General features: G+C 38.4%; 1 non-coding gene across 1 annotated transcript; it reads right to left on the reverse strand.

Moving 5' to 3' along the window:
* Window positions 1-13,048: 13,048 nt before the first annotated feature.
* LOC133828014 (small nucleolar RNA R71) lies at window positions 13,049-13,155 on the reverse strand. The gene has a single exon (XR_009890659.1). It is a non-coding gene; the product is annotated as a small nucleolar RNA R71 (small nucleolar RNA).
* Window positions 13,156-13,633: the final 478 nt, after the last annotated feature.

The following is a 13,633-nucleotide window of genomic DNA, read 5'->3' on the forward strand; positions in this document are numbered from 1 at the left end:
AGGGCATAATTGGTTTATGTGGGATTTAAATGATTTAATGCATGATTATGTGATAAGCATGCTTATATGGTTATATGGATATATGAGATTCCTGATTATGAATACTAGTATGCATGTAGGCCCTGTTTAGATTATAGGGGCATATTTGTAATTTTGGCCCATTGAGAGCATAAATGTGACTATATGTGGTAAATTTTGACACCACATTATTATGTAGATATATTTGCAGCATATGGCTCGAGACGGTCCTAGTGAGCGGTTTGGCGAAATAGTCATGGTCGGGATTTATACAAGGCTCAGGGGAGCCTGGGGGCTATTTTTGGGAATTTAGGAGATATATTGGAGATTATTAGACATTGGGTTAATTGTTGGTGATTGATTGCAGAGTAGGATATAAGTGGTAAATATTAGGAACACTTAAGGAATTAGTCGAAATTGGGGACAAATGACAATTATACCCTTAAATTAAGTTTTATGCTAGTTATGTTATGGGATGACGAAATGGTATTTTCCTAGGATTAAGGATATACTCAGATGTTATGCTAGATTAAGGTAAAAGAGTGGATAATACTCTAAGGAAAGAAGAAAGAAAAAGGTCTCAGCTCTCTCTCTCATTCCCTCAAGCACACACACTCTCTCTCAATCCTCATTGATGAGGGCTTGTGCTAAGCTTGGGCTGGGCATTCTTGGAGGAAAACAGAAGGAGAATTAAGTTGGGTGTAGGAGCTAGAAGTTCAGAAGAAAGGCTACCTGGTTGAGGTATGAATTCATGCTTTTCAGCTCTAGATTGTTATTGAGTTTGTTATGTAGAATTTTGGGTATTCAAGGTGAAGTTAACAGCTGAATTGGGGTAAGGATTTTAGGTTAATTAGGCTAGTGATTGAGGGATGTTGTTGAGGTGTTTGAGTGGTTTATATGGGTAAATTGGTTCTGAGTTGTTGCTGATTGATTCTGAAAGTGAGGGAAATTTTGAGGGAAAAATCTGGGTAATTTGGTATGTTCTTGGCTTGAAGAAGAAGGAGGAAAACCCAAGTTTTCCCTGGGTTTGTAGGGTGCGCCACGACCCAACCTAAGGGTGTCGTGGTGCATGTGGCCTTCCTGTCCATGGGAGCTCTCTGTCTGGGGGCGCGTCGTGACATGCCTGGCCAAGTCGTAACCCGCCTGGGGTTTTGAGCTTAAAGGAGTTCTTAGTGTTGTTAGGGCTCGGGGGTTCGAACCTAGGGGCTCGGGACAATTTCTACTGCCCGGTTTAGTAGAAATTGAGGTCTCGGAGACTAGTTTTGTTACTTAAGTATTTTATTTCTTATTGGAAGTTGATAGATATCGATAATTCTTGTGACTAGGTTTGTCGCCAAGGCTCAAGGCTAGGGATCGTGCTTGGAGTCAATTCACTTTCCCAGCTCGGAATCAAAGGTAAGAAAACCACACCTGATTATGTGGTTATATTGGGACTAAGAGTTCCTTATATTTGTATGTAAGGTCACATGATGGTATTATGCCATGGGGACATAAAATAAATGGCCTAAGAGTGCCGGAATTAATATTGGCGCACAAGGATGCGGCTTGGCCACTGGTAGCTGTGGTTAATTATATGATCACTGAGCTCAACCTAAGCGAGCCAGAGTCAGTGGGATAAATAGAGGGTGTGGCCTAAAAGCGTCGATGCTGGAAATTGTATGATATGAATATTGATGTTAATCTGATGATTATGTTATGTTTATTACCTGAATGATTGATTATTGATTTGTTTAATGATTATTTGAACGATGTGGTCTATTGAATATCTGATTGACGATTTGTATGTTATATGCTTTCTGATATTAATCATGATCTGTTATATAGTTTTCTTGCTGGGCCTTGGCTCACAGATGATGCATGGTGCAAGTAAAGGCAAGGGTAAGCTAGACCAACCCTGATTTAGAGAGCTCACGGGGCAGACTGTACATAAGCTGGCTGCTCAGCAGCCACAGCCGAGAGATGATACAGGGACAGGAGACCCCAAAATGCTTGTTTTTCCATTAGATTAGGTTACAGTTGTTTATAACCTTTGGAATTTTGTAAATTTTTCTTTAACCCTGTTTATTTTTGTGATCCTGTTTAACAAACACTTATTTAAATGAAAAAAAAAACTATCTTTTATGACCAAAATCTTTTAACACTAGTTCAATAATGGTTTAGTGACACATTTTCAACTAAATGATTTTATTAGCAAGTATTACACATTTATTAACACACAGTGTAACGGTTTTGATTATCAAGGGTGTTACATTAAATAAGTTGGTTTTATTTATTTATTTATTTATTTAATATTTAATATTTAATATTTTATCAAATAAAATTTAAATAAGATAATTAATTAAATATATATTTTTTAAATTATATATTTACAACGATGACATGTTGTCGTTGAAGGAATTTAACCCATACACTCTTCAGTGATAACATGGTGCTGCTGTGGATGGGGCGGTCGTCCGACCTATAGCAACCACCTGTCGTCGCTGTAGGAGTTTTTGAAATTCAAGTTTTCAACTTTTGCAACCACCAACAGCGACAACATGTCGTCGCAATATCCCAGTCCAACTGAAAAAAAGGATTTCCTACTGCGACCGACATGTCGTCGCTGTTGTAAACCCCTACTGTGACGACTGTCTTTTGTCATCGCTGTAGATTGCTACACATACGCACCTACAGCGACACCATTTTGGCAATGAATTCTTGATCTGCATCAACATCAAAAGTCGTCACTGTAGACTTTTTTTCTTGTAGTGGATTAATTTTGAAGGAGAGTAAAAATTACTACTTGATTTTTTAATTTTATTTTTGATATTTACAAACTATTGTTAGAGGAGTTTGAATATATTAGATATTCATCTGTAGTGAAAGTATGTTCTGAGATAAAATTGTGTGTTTCGGAGATAACATAAGGTTGAGAGCATATGTGTCTTAGTGAAGTGGGTTCTACGAATTCTGTGTGTTGTGCGGTGGCTAATAGTTGAGAACATGCATGTTGTTTGTTGTATGTTTTGTTTGATTTGAATTTATAGGTAGTAAGAACTTGGAATATGCTATAAAAACAGAGGAAACTCTGCCCAATTTTTTTAAGATTAAAATATTAATTGAACATATTTTATAGGTTAATATGTATAATAATTATGTTTGTTTATGTTAAAATTGTAAATATATATGACATTTTGATATATTATAGAAATGAAGGAAACTCTGCCAATTTTATTTTAGAATTTATTAATTGAACATAATTTTGTTCAATTACAATATTAATTTTCTTATCATTATTGACATAGGAATTAGGTAGATACTATCATTATGGATAAATCATGGATTCTTAAGAATAAAGAAACACAACAATGTCAAGACATATTCAACCAATTTTTAGAATTTTGTCAAAAAAATTGTAGTGATCCGGAAAGAATTCATTGTCCATGTATAGATTATGGTAATGGATCAAAAGAAAATATTACCATGATAAATAATCATGTATTTTTTTGGAGATTTGATGCATGTTATTGTACATAGTATTGGCGTGAGGAATCATTGAAAAATAATAATCTATATCCATTCGGGAGGCGAAGAATTGATGATTTGGGTTATAGTGATTTTGACGAAACTGCAGAGAAAAAGAACACTTTTTTCTACAGTTTTGTTATTACTTTTCTCTGTTGTGTCAAACACTACTGCGGTTCATGGTACTATCAAAAACTACAGTGTGTTAAGGAAAATAACCGGAGGGAAAAATCATTTTTTGTAGCAATGGTGAATGGTGTAATGATCAGGGATTTATCATTTCTTGGACTTATTTCCATGGTACATAATAATTAAGCTGAATGTCAGACCGATATTCAAAAGATCAATTGTTACTAATAGAAATTATATATTATTAGTGATATATTTTTAGGGGAATTCTCCTATAGAAGTTTCACTTTAAGCTATATCGGTGTGACTCTTAGTGTTCTCGACCCGTGAACAGTTTTCGGCGCGATTTTTTTTATGACTGTGTATATTGTAGCTATTTAGAGCACCTTGCAATTTTTCAGAAAATTCTGAATAGTTTACAGTATCGAAAACTAAGTTCAAATATGTTGTTGCACGCGCAGCTAAATTTTTTAATGCGCGTGGAAATCAACTTATTTGAACCTAGTTTTCGGTACTGTAAACTATTCTAAATTTTCTAAAAATTTGCAGGATGCTCTAAATATCTACAATATACACGGTCATAAAAAAAATCATGCCGAAAACTATTCACGGGTGGAGAACACTGAGAGTCCCACCAGTAGGGCTTAAAGTGATGCCCCTATAGGAGAATTCCCCTATATTTTTATGGGCTTCTTGGCAAAATGACCTATTTTTTAAAGTTATTTTGCACTCTAGCCTAGTTTTAATAATTCTTTGCAAAATAGTCTCTCATAATTTAGACAGGTAGTCAAAAATTTATACAGGTGGTCGAAAAATTTAAACAGGTGGTCAAAAATTTTAGACAGCTGGTCAAAAAATTTAGACAACTGGTCGAATTTTAGAAAGAGACCATTTTGCAAAAAATTATCAAAAATAGCCCAGAGTACAAAACCACCTTAAAAAAAGAGACTATTTTCACCAATTTCTCTATTTTTATACATAATATTAATATTTCCGACAATATATTGTTTAGCTATATCTGGCTTTCCAGCTCAATTAATACACATCATATAAGGTATGTATATGAAAAGTAGTGCTAGAGAATATACGTTCATATTAGTCATAAACAATTAAAATATATAAATATGTAGATTAATTTTTAATATGGCTACATTTTTAGTGATTTTGCAATAAAATGTTTTAATAAGTTTTCAAAATATATGTATTTATATTTTTAAGTTAAAATATTTATTTCCATAAATATATATATATATATATGAAATTGAATTAATATTATTTATTATAATCGTATATATTTTCATTAAAATGTGATAATACATAATAAATTAATATTTTTATTTATATTGTTGAAAGTATAATTTCTAAACTGCTCCGTCTCTAGAATTTTAGGCCCAATTTAAAAAAGTTTACATTAAATCATTTACATAGTTAATTATTACATTAATTAGTCCCTATTTATAATGAAATTAAATTTTCTGTTTACAAAATAAATAATAATCTAAAGAAAAATTAGAATACATGAGATTGTAAATTCAAAAGATATAAACTATTTTGATGTGTATATATCAACCTATAAACCTACTTAAACTTTAATTTGTAATATTATATTTTACAATAAATTATTTTTTGTGAGAATATACGTTACACCCAAATTTCGCGAATGAACAAATAAGTCACGAAATGTTGGCTCGAAAAACTTAAGCTCGCAAATAACAAGCATTGGCTGAACACTTGTATAAGTAGGCATGATTCCTGATGTTGTTGTTAGCAATTGAGCACAAGTTGGAAGGTTCGAGCATAGGTTCCAAACTTGAAAGAAAGAATCTTCTTCAAAGCATGTGGGTATTATTCGAGCCTTAGTTGCAAACTCGAAGGCATTGGTCTCTGAAGACTGAGTTCGATGAAACCTCTAGGTGAGGAGGAGGCCCACTAGAATAACAAGCTCGAAATCTTGGTCGATCTCGAAAGCGTGTTAACCATGCATTCGAGATCAACAACGCGTTTTGCACATGACAGTTGTTAGGAAATCCCTATTCCTTAGGGATTTGTTGTTATATGATAATAAATCCCAATTATCATGGTAAATTATGTAATTAATGTATTTATTTACATTTATTTCAAATTTGAGTAACTGATTGTAACATCACGAAATAAGGAGAAGACATTCTGTCGATTTGTACTCATGAACAAAATTGTACTGGGAATACTGTGTCGATTTGCTCTGAAAAAGTTTTTAGAGAGTACCAAGGTCAATAATATTGACTAGTGGACTAGGCATATTTTAACTGTTAAACCACGTAAAAGTTATTCCCTTTTTCTATTCTTCTTAAAATATTGTTTAGTGCTCTTCAAAATTAAGTTGATAAAAAACGATGTCAAAAGTTTGGTGCTTTCGTTGAGAGCATTAAGCAAATCCTTGTATTTTTTAATCAGAAACCTCCTACATTGCATCGATGGCCGCCACGAACAACCCAGAAGCTGGTGGGCGACCATTGCCTTAAATCACTGAGGAACAGACTCCTCAGACTGCGAATTATCCCGGAAGGCCTAGGAAACAACCAATGTCAGACCACAGCCCAGACGAGGGGATGCATCATCTGACTCCAAGGGGGCACCTACTCCAAACCCCAGGCCCGAAGAGGACCTCTACTATAATCCTCAGAGTTACGTACCCATTGTAGAACTGGAGAATCGCCAACTGTGTAAACAATTGGCTGAAGCCACACAACGTAAAGAAGAATTGGCCAGGCAAGCCCCCGAGGTCCAGGCGCCTCCCCGGAGGCCCAGGGGGTGTCCACGTGGGAGTACGACCGTTAGAAGGAACGGACAAACCGCCCAGCAGATCCAGCCAAGGCCCAAGGCAAACACTGGCAATGATCACCTTGAGAGGAATACTTAAACTAATATTGTTGGTAATTCGATGGTGAGTCTAACTGCAGGAACAGGGAATAACTGAGCTCCCTGAGCAGCTCGGAACACCAACCCTGAGCCTTAGAATAACTCGGAGCCAGTCTGGGCTAATTTTGGAGCTTCTAAGCCCAACAATGTAAGGCTCCCACCATCGCCTATAAGGCACCCTCCGTCACCATAAGGCACCCATCTCCACTTCGAGAGGCACCCTAGCCAGCTTCTAATAGGAACCAAATGGGGTAGCATGCACCACAGAGACCTTCTCGGAGTGGCAGCCGAGACGAGAATCACTGAGCTCGATCCAAACATGGGGGCGAGTAGGAAGCAACCCGAGGACATAGGGCATCCCAGCCGACAGGAAGTCACATGTCAAGGTCATAAGCAACTGGAGTGAGGGGGCAAGTGGTAGATCAATCTCGTAACCATCGAGCCCCTCAACCAGAAAGAAATGTTAGTTTCATGATTGGAAGTTTGGACCTAAATAGGTCGGGGAGCATATATAATACCGAACATAGGAATATTGGGAATTATGAAAACAATCCTGATCTTCGAGATCATCTAAATCAAAATCGGGGGCTGGCTAACCCCTCAAAACTCGATTTGTGGGCACATCTGAATAGCCTAGAAGAGCATGTGCAGCCAATATATGGGAACCAGTATAACCCTGTACCGGGGTAGGGAGTTGGAGTGACCAACTACCCAAAGCGCAAGCTCAACCTCCGGTGGACTTGGTTCAGGAGAGAATTCATCAGCTCGAAAGAGCGTTCAGGCTCCTTCAAGAAGAAAGGAACAAGGACAAGGCTGATGACTCCATGAGGAGCTCTAGCCTTTTGCTCCACATATATCAAATACACCATTACCATATGGGTTCAAGATACCACATGTAGCTCCTTTTCATAGAAACTCAGACCCATATATCCATTTGAGAACATTTAACACAATTATGTTTTCCAGTTACGTTGGCTACAAGCTCAGATTCATGCTATTTCCAACAGCTCTGACAGGACCATCAAAGAACTAGTTCGATAAATTCCAAAGGCATTAGATCTCGTCTTGGGATCAATTATCAAAAGAAGTCAAGAAATAATTCAAGGACATGGTAGGCATCAGCCCCAAAGCCTCGACCTTGACCAATGTTAGACAACAGCCAGGAGAGTCATTAAAATGCTACCTAGCAAGGTTTAACATCAAAGTGGTGCGAGCCTATAATGTTGATGACAATGGTCATCTTATGGACGTATGAGCTGGTATATTTCTAGGAAGCCCCCTTTGGGATGATATTAAGAGAAAACCGATAAGAAAAATAATTGAGTTCAACAAAAGAGCTTAGAGATTTGTCAATGTAGATGAAGTGAGGTCAGCATTGAAACCAACCCCTCAGCCCATTATAACTACAACGACAAATGTTAACTCAACCTCGACCTCGGTTACCCCCTCAATGTCTTGACCCTCAGAAGACAACCCTTCAAAAAGAAAGAAAAATGAAGCGAATAACTCAGAGGTGGATGGGAGGGAAAAGAAGAAAGGAGACAAGTATTTCTCTATTTATACAGTTTACACCGAGCTTACCAAAACTTGAGGGAACATTTTTGTCACACATGAAAATCAGGTCTGGTTTAGGTTACTCGACCCAATGCGAAACAAAAAATCAAAGAGAGACACCAATAAATACTACAGATTCCACAGGGACATTGGATATACCAACGGTGAATGCTGACAGCTAAAGGACAAGATCGAAGGTTTAATCTCGAGAGGGTATTTTAGACAATACATAAGATACCAAAATCTGACTCAGGCGTCAGCTAAACAAAGGGCGGCTCCTACGCAGCCTGCCCAGCCGAATACAACCTCACGAGCAAGGGAGGATGATCAACCTCCCTCAATAGATGGGGAGGATGTGGTAACCATTTCTAGAGTACCACACCTTGCTAGATCGGGTAGAAATGCCCAAAAAAGATATGTGAACGATCTAAAGATGGGAGATGGTTCTCCCTACGAACCTGAACCGCGAGCTCCAAAGCAACAAAGGGTTAAATCTCAACCTATTACCTTTACAGAAGAGGATCCATCGCATGTTCAGTTTCCCCACAATGACCCTCTGGTCATCACACTTAAACTCGCCAACGAAAAGGTGCGTAGAGTCCTGATAGATAACAAGAGCTCAGCTAACATCCTTTAAGGCCACTCTAGAGTCCTGATATGTTGAAGCCTATGCAATGATGTTGTATGGATTTTCAGGAGAAAGGATAGCCAGCACGTGATCCATCCAGTTCCCTGCTACCTTGGTAGACTATCCAATTTCAATGACAAAGATGATGGAGCTCATAGTGATGAACACCCCATCTGCCTACAACATACTACTCGGGAGATCAGCCTTAATTGGCATTGGCATTAGGCATTTGGTCATCAAGTTCTCGACGTCAACTAGAATTCGGACGCAGAAGGGAGACTAGCTTGCTGAACGGTAATCTATAGTATTTCCATGAGAGGGAAGAACCAAACAAGTGCACAAGAACTTGTTGTTATTCGGGAAGTGAGTGGATCTGTCTTCGAAATCGAAGAAGAGATCGACCCTAGAGTAGAAGAAGATGGGAATGATCTCGGACCAATAGAGGAGCTTGAAGAAATAAAGCTCGATGAGAAAGATACCACGAGGGTGGTGACAATAGGAAAGAATGTCTAGGATATGGTTGGGATTAGCCCGAACATTATAAGCCATGCACTCAACATAGATAAGAGCTTCCCTCCGAAGCAACAAAAAAGGAGGCTTTTGGATGATGACAGGAAGAAAGCCCTGAAAGAAGAAGTTGAAAGGCTGAAGGCAAATCAATTTATCTGAGATGCTTTCTACCCTGATTGGATAGCTAATCATGTACTGGTTCTGAAGCCCAATGGAAAGTGGCAAACTTGCATTGATTATTTGGATCTCAACAAGGCATGTCCCAAGGATTGTTTTCCCTTGCCTTGAATTGATCAACTCGTAGATTCCACCGCGGGTCACGCCATCATGTCATTCATGGACACTTACTCTAGATATAACCAAATAGCCATGCATGTGCCAGACCGGGAACATATGAGCTTTGTGACCAATAAAGTTTTATATTGCTACAATTTAATGCCTTTCAGGCTCAAGAACATGGGAGCCACATACCAAAGATTGGTGAATGAGATGTTTGCTGAATAGATAGGGAATAAAATGAATATTTATGTGGACGATATGCTAGCCAAATCCAAGCATAACTGTAACCATGTGGATGATCTCGCTGAGTGCTTCGCTGTGCTCCAATCATACAACATAAGACTTAACCCACATAAATGATCATTCAAAGTGTCCTTGGGAAAATTTCTCGGATTCATAGTAAATGCTCGGGTTATAGAAGCTAATCCCGAAAAGATTAAGAAATTAATTGACATGCCCTCACCTCGAAACCATAAAGATATCTAGAGCCTAACTGGACGAATGGCAGCCTTAAGTAGGTTCATCTAGAAATCTATAGATCGGTGCCTTCCATTTTTTATTCTTTTGAGAGGGGGCAAAAAATTTGAGCGGTCGGACGAGTGTGAACTTGCATTTCAAAACATTAAGAAATACCTTGCTAAGCCACCAATCTTGTCTAAACCAATCACAGAGGAAGTTTTGTACTTATACCTTGCCACAACCGAGCATGCCATAAGTGCAGTACTTGTTTAGGAGGATAAGAAAGTACAAAAACTTGTTTACTATGTCAGCAAAAGGTTACTGGGGGCAGAATCGAGATACCCATTAATGGAAAAACTTTCTTTGTGCTTAATACATGTATCTCTAAAGCTTTGACCCTATTTCCATGCGTATCCTATACAAATATTAACTAATCAGTCGTTAAGGCAAGTATTATCCAAGCCTGAAGCCTTTGGGAGATTGTTAAAATGGGATATCGAGCTTGGATAGTTCGAAATCACCTACCATCCAAGAACGACGATCAAAGGACACACTTTGGCAGATTTCATTGTAGAATGTACTGGAATCTCCAACGAGGAATTCGTAACCCTAGCCCACGATCTGTGGAGACTTTACGTCTGTGGGTCCTCTAATGAGAATGATTCAGCGGCAGGAATTATTTTGATCACCCTGACGAGAAATCGCTTTCATTCAGCATTGCGGTTTGGCTTTGAAGCGTCGAATGACGAGGCTGCGTATGAGGCAATACTAGCAGGTCTCCAGATAGCCTCCAAGCTCAAAGCTAAGGCCATCCACTGTTATAGTGACTCTCAGTTGTCGTTAACCATGTCCTAGGTGAATATCAGGCTCGTGGCATTAAAATGGCAGCCTATCTGGAGAACGTTAAGGTAACATTTTGGGAATTTGAGTTCTACGGTATAGAACAGTCCCACGGGAGAAAAATTCAGATGTAGACGCATTGGCTAAGCTCGCCATGACCAAAGAGCCTGACACACTCAATGTAGTTCTGGCCGATATCCTATTGGTCCTAAGCATAACCGAGCTGGAGGAGGGAGACGTCAACATGATTGACTCACAACCTACCTGGATTACCCCGATAATTGACTACCTCAAAACTAGAATTCTCCCAGCAGACTGGAACGAGGCTAGAAAACTTCTGTACAAAACACCAAGATACACCATCTTGGAAGGAAAGTTGTAAAAAATAGGGTATTCCATACCACTACTTAGGTGTGTAACACCCCTCGAGGCAAAGAAGATTTTAGAAGAGATTCACGATAGGTTTTTTGGAGACCACACTGGGGGGCATAGTCTGTCAAAAAAGGTGATTAGTCAAGGATACTTCTGGCCTATAGTTAAACCAGACTCCTTTGAATATGTTAAGCATCAATAGTTTTCTTTGATACTTGAGCTCCCCCCAACGAGCTCTCCATGATGAGCTCCCCCTGGCCATTTGCGGTATGGGGGATCGACGACATAGGCTAATTGCCGACTGGAAAAGGAGGGGTAAAATATGTTGTAGTCATCATAGATTACTTTACAAGTGGACTGAAGCGGAGCCCTTAGCTAATATCACCTCAAAAGAAGTCCTAGATTTTGTAGTAAATAATATAATTTTTAGGTACGGGATGCCCAGGAAGATTGTGTCAAATAACGGGACCCAATTCGACAATGACTTGTTCACACATTTCGGCAAAAAGAATGAAATTATTAAAAGGTTTTCCTCTGTGGCCCATCCACAGGAGAATGGTCAGGTTGAAGCAGTAAACATGATGCTTAAGAGTTCTATGAAGAAAAGGTTGGAAGAAGCTAAGGGAAGATGGCTAAAGGGACAACCACAACTCTTGTGGGATATAGAATGACAACATGAACCTCAACAAAGCATACCCTTTTCTCCCTGGCTTATGGATGCAAGGCCATGTTTCCTATCGAGGTAGAAATCCCAACTATAAGGCGCGACACATATGATCATACTTCGAACCAATGCCAGCTCAAAGAAAGTTTGGACCTTATTGAAGAAAGAGGAGATGAAGCCCAGCTAAGAAATGTTTCATACCAGCTGAGGGCTACGAGATATTTCAACAAAAGGGTTTGAGACAGGAAATTTGGATTAGGAGAGTTGGTGCTAAGGCCTGTGTTTCTGGTCACACGAGATCAATCAACTGGGGTGCTCGGGCCTTATTAGGAGGAATCCTACCAAATCGAGTCCATCATTCTACCTAGAGTTTATAAACTAGCGAGGTTGGATGGTGAACATCTATGACTTTATTATCAGTAATGTAGGAATGATGTTTATTCCTTTTAACCAAGCTTGTATTTAATTGTTTCTTTTCATCAATAAAGCACTGAATTTCATTCAATTGTTGTTTTTTATTGTTATTTTTTGAGAACCCTCAAATTCAATAACCTAAGATCGCAATCATAGGATATTAAGGGAACATAAGTGGTATAGAATCATAACATGAGCTCAAAAACATATGACATCAATAAAAATAAATCCTAATAGCAATGTATGGATTATTAACCTAAGATGAAGAAAATAATAAGTGTACGGATCATTAACCAAACACGAATTAAACAGGTCTGGAACAAACCACCAAAACCTAATCGACACAATCAAAAGTTGGAATTCTAGATAAACCAAAAAAAGTCATAAGTCGAGACTACGGCTGGAAACTTTTGCAAATGAGTTTCGACCTAGCGATCTCAAGATCATACTTGAGGATGAGGAAAAGTTACTAGAAAAATTAAATATAACTAGACTAACGAGATTACATGCCATTAAGTATTTTTAATAGGAATACTGTTTTGTTTAGAGGCTTGCCTACAGTGGACCCCAACTTGCACATACCTAATTTATTGGAGCTTTGTTCGGTGTTTAAGAAGAATGGGGTGAGCAATGACGCAATAAGGTTGAGGCTATTTCCATTTTCACTAAGGGACCACACAAAGAGTTAGTCGATTTCCCTACAGGCTAACTCTATTACCACATGGGAGGAGCTCACTCAAAAGTTCCTTGCAAAGTTTTTACCTCCGGAAAAAGCTGCAAAGTTGAGAAGGGAAATTAATAATTATTACCAGACGGAAGGGGAATCACTGTATGATGCATGGGAGAGATTCAAAGAGTTGTTAAGGAACTGCCCGCATCATGGTATAGAGAAGTGGATGCTGGTCCACAACTTTTATAATGCGCTGAATGGTACTACTTGAACCATAATAGATGTTGTAGCAGGAGGTGCGTTCATGAGAAAAAGTGCTAATGAAGCTTATGAATTGTTAGAGATGGCCATGAACAATTACAACGGCCTACTGAGAGTAAAACTATAAAGAAGGCGGTTGGGATGATTGAATTTGATGTCTTCTCAATGCTTACAGCTCAAGTGGCATCCTTGACGAAACAACTACAGCAAAATAACTTCACAGCTTAAGCCATGCAATTACAAAGTGTGGTGAAATATGTGGAATGGTGCATCCACCTAACCAGTGTCCTACAATGGATTTAAATAATTTGCCTATGGAACAAGTTCAAGCCATAGGAAAAAGCCAAAGGCTAGCCAATAACACATATTTCATGTTCTACAGCCAAGGGTGGCATAATCACCCAAACTTTTCTTGGAAAAGTAATAATCACAG

This window comes from Humulus lupulus, chromosome 3 (genome assembly GCF_963169125.1).
Source record: "Humulus lupulus chromosome 3, drHumLupu1.1, whole genome shotgun sequence".
Lineage (NCBI taxonomy): Eukaryota > Viridiplantae > Streptophyta > Magnoliopsida > Rosales > Cannabaceae > Humulus > Humulus lupulus.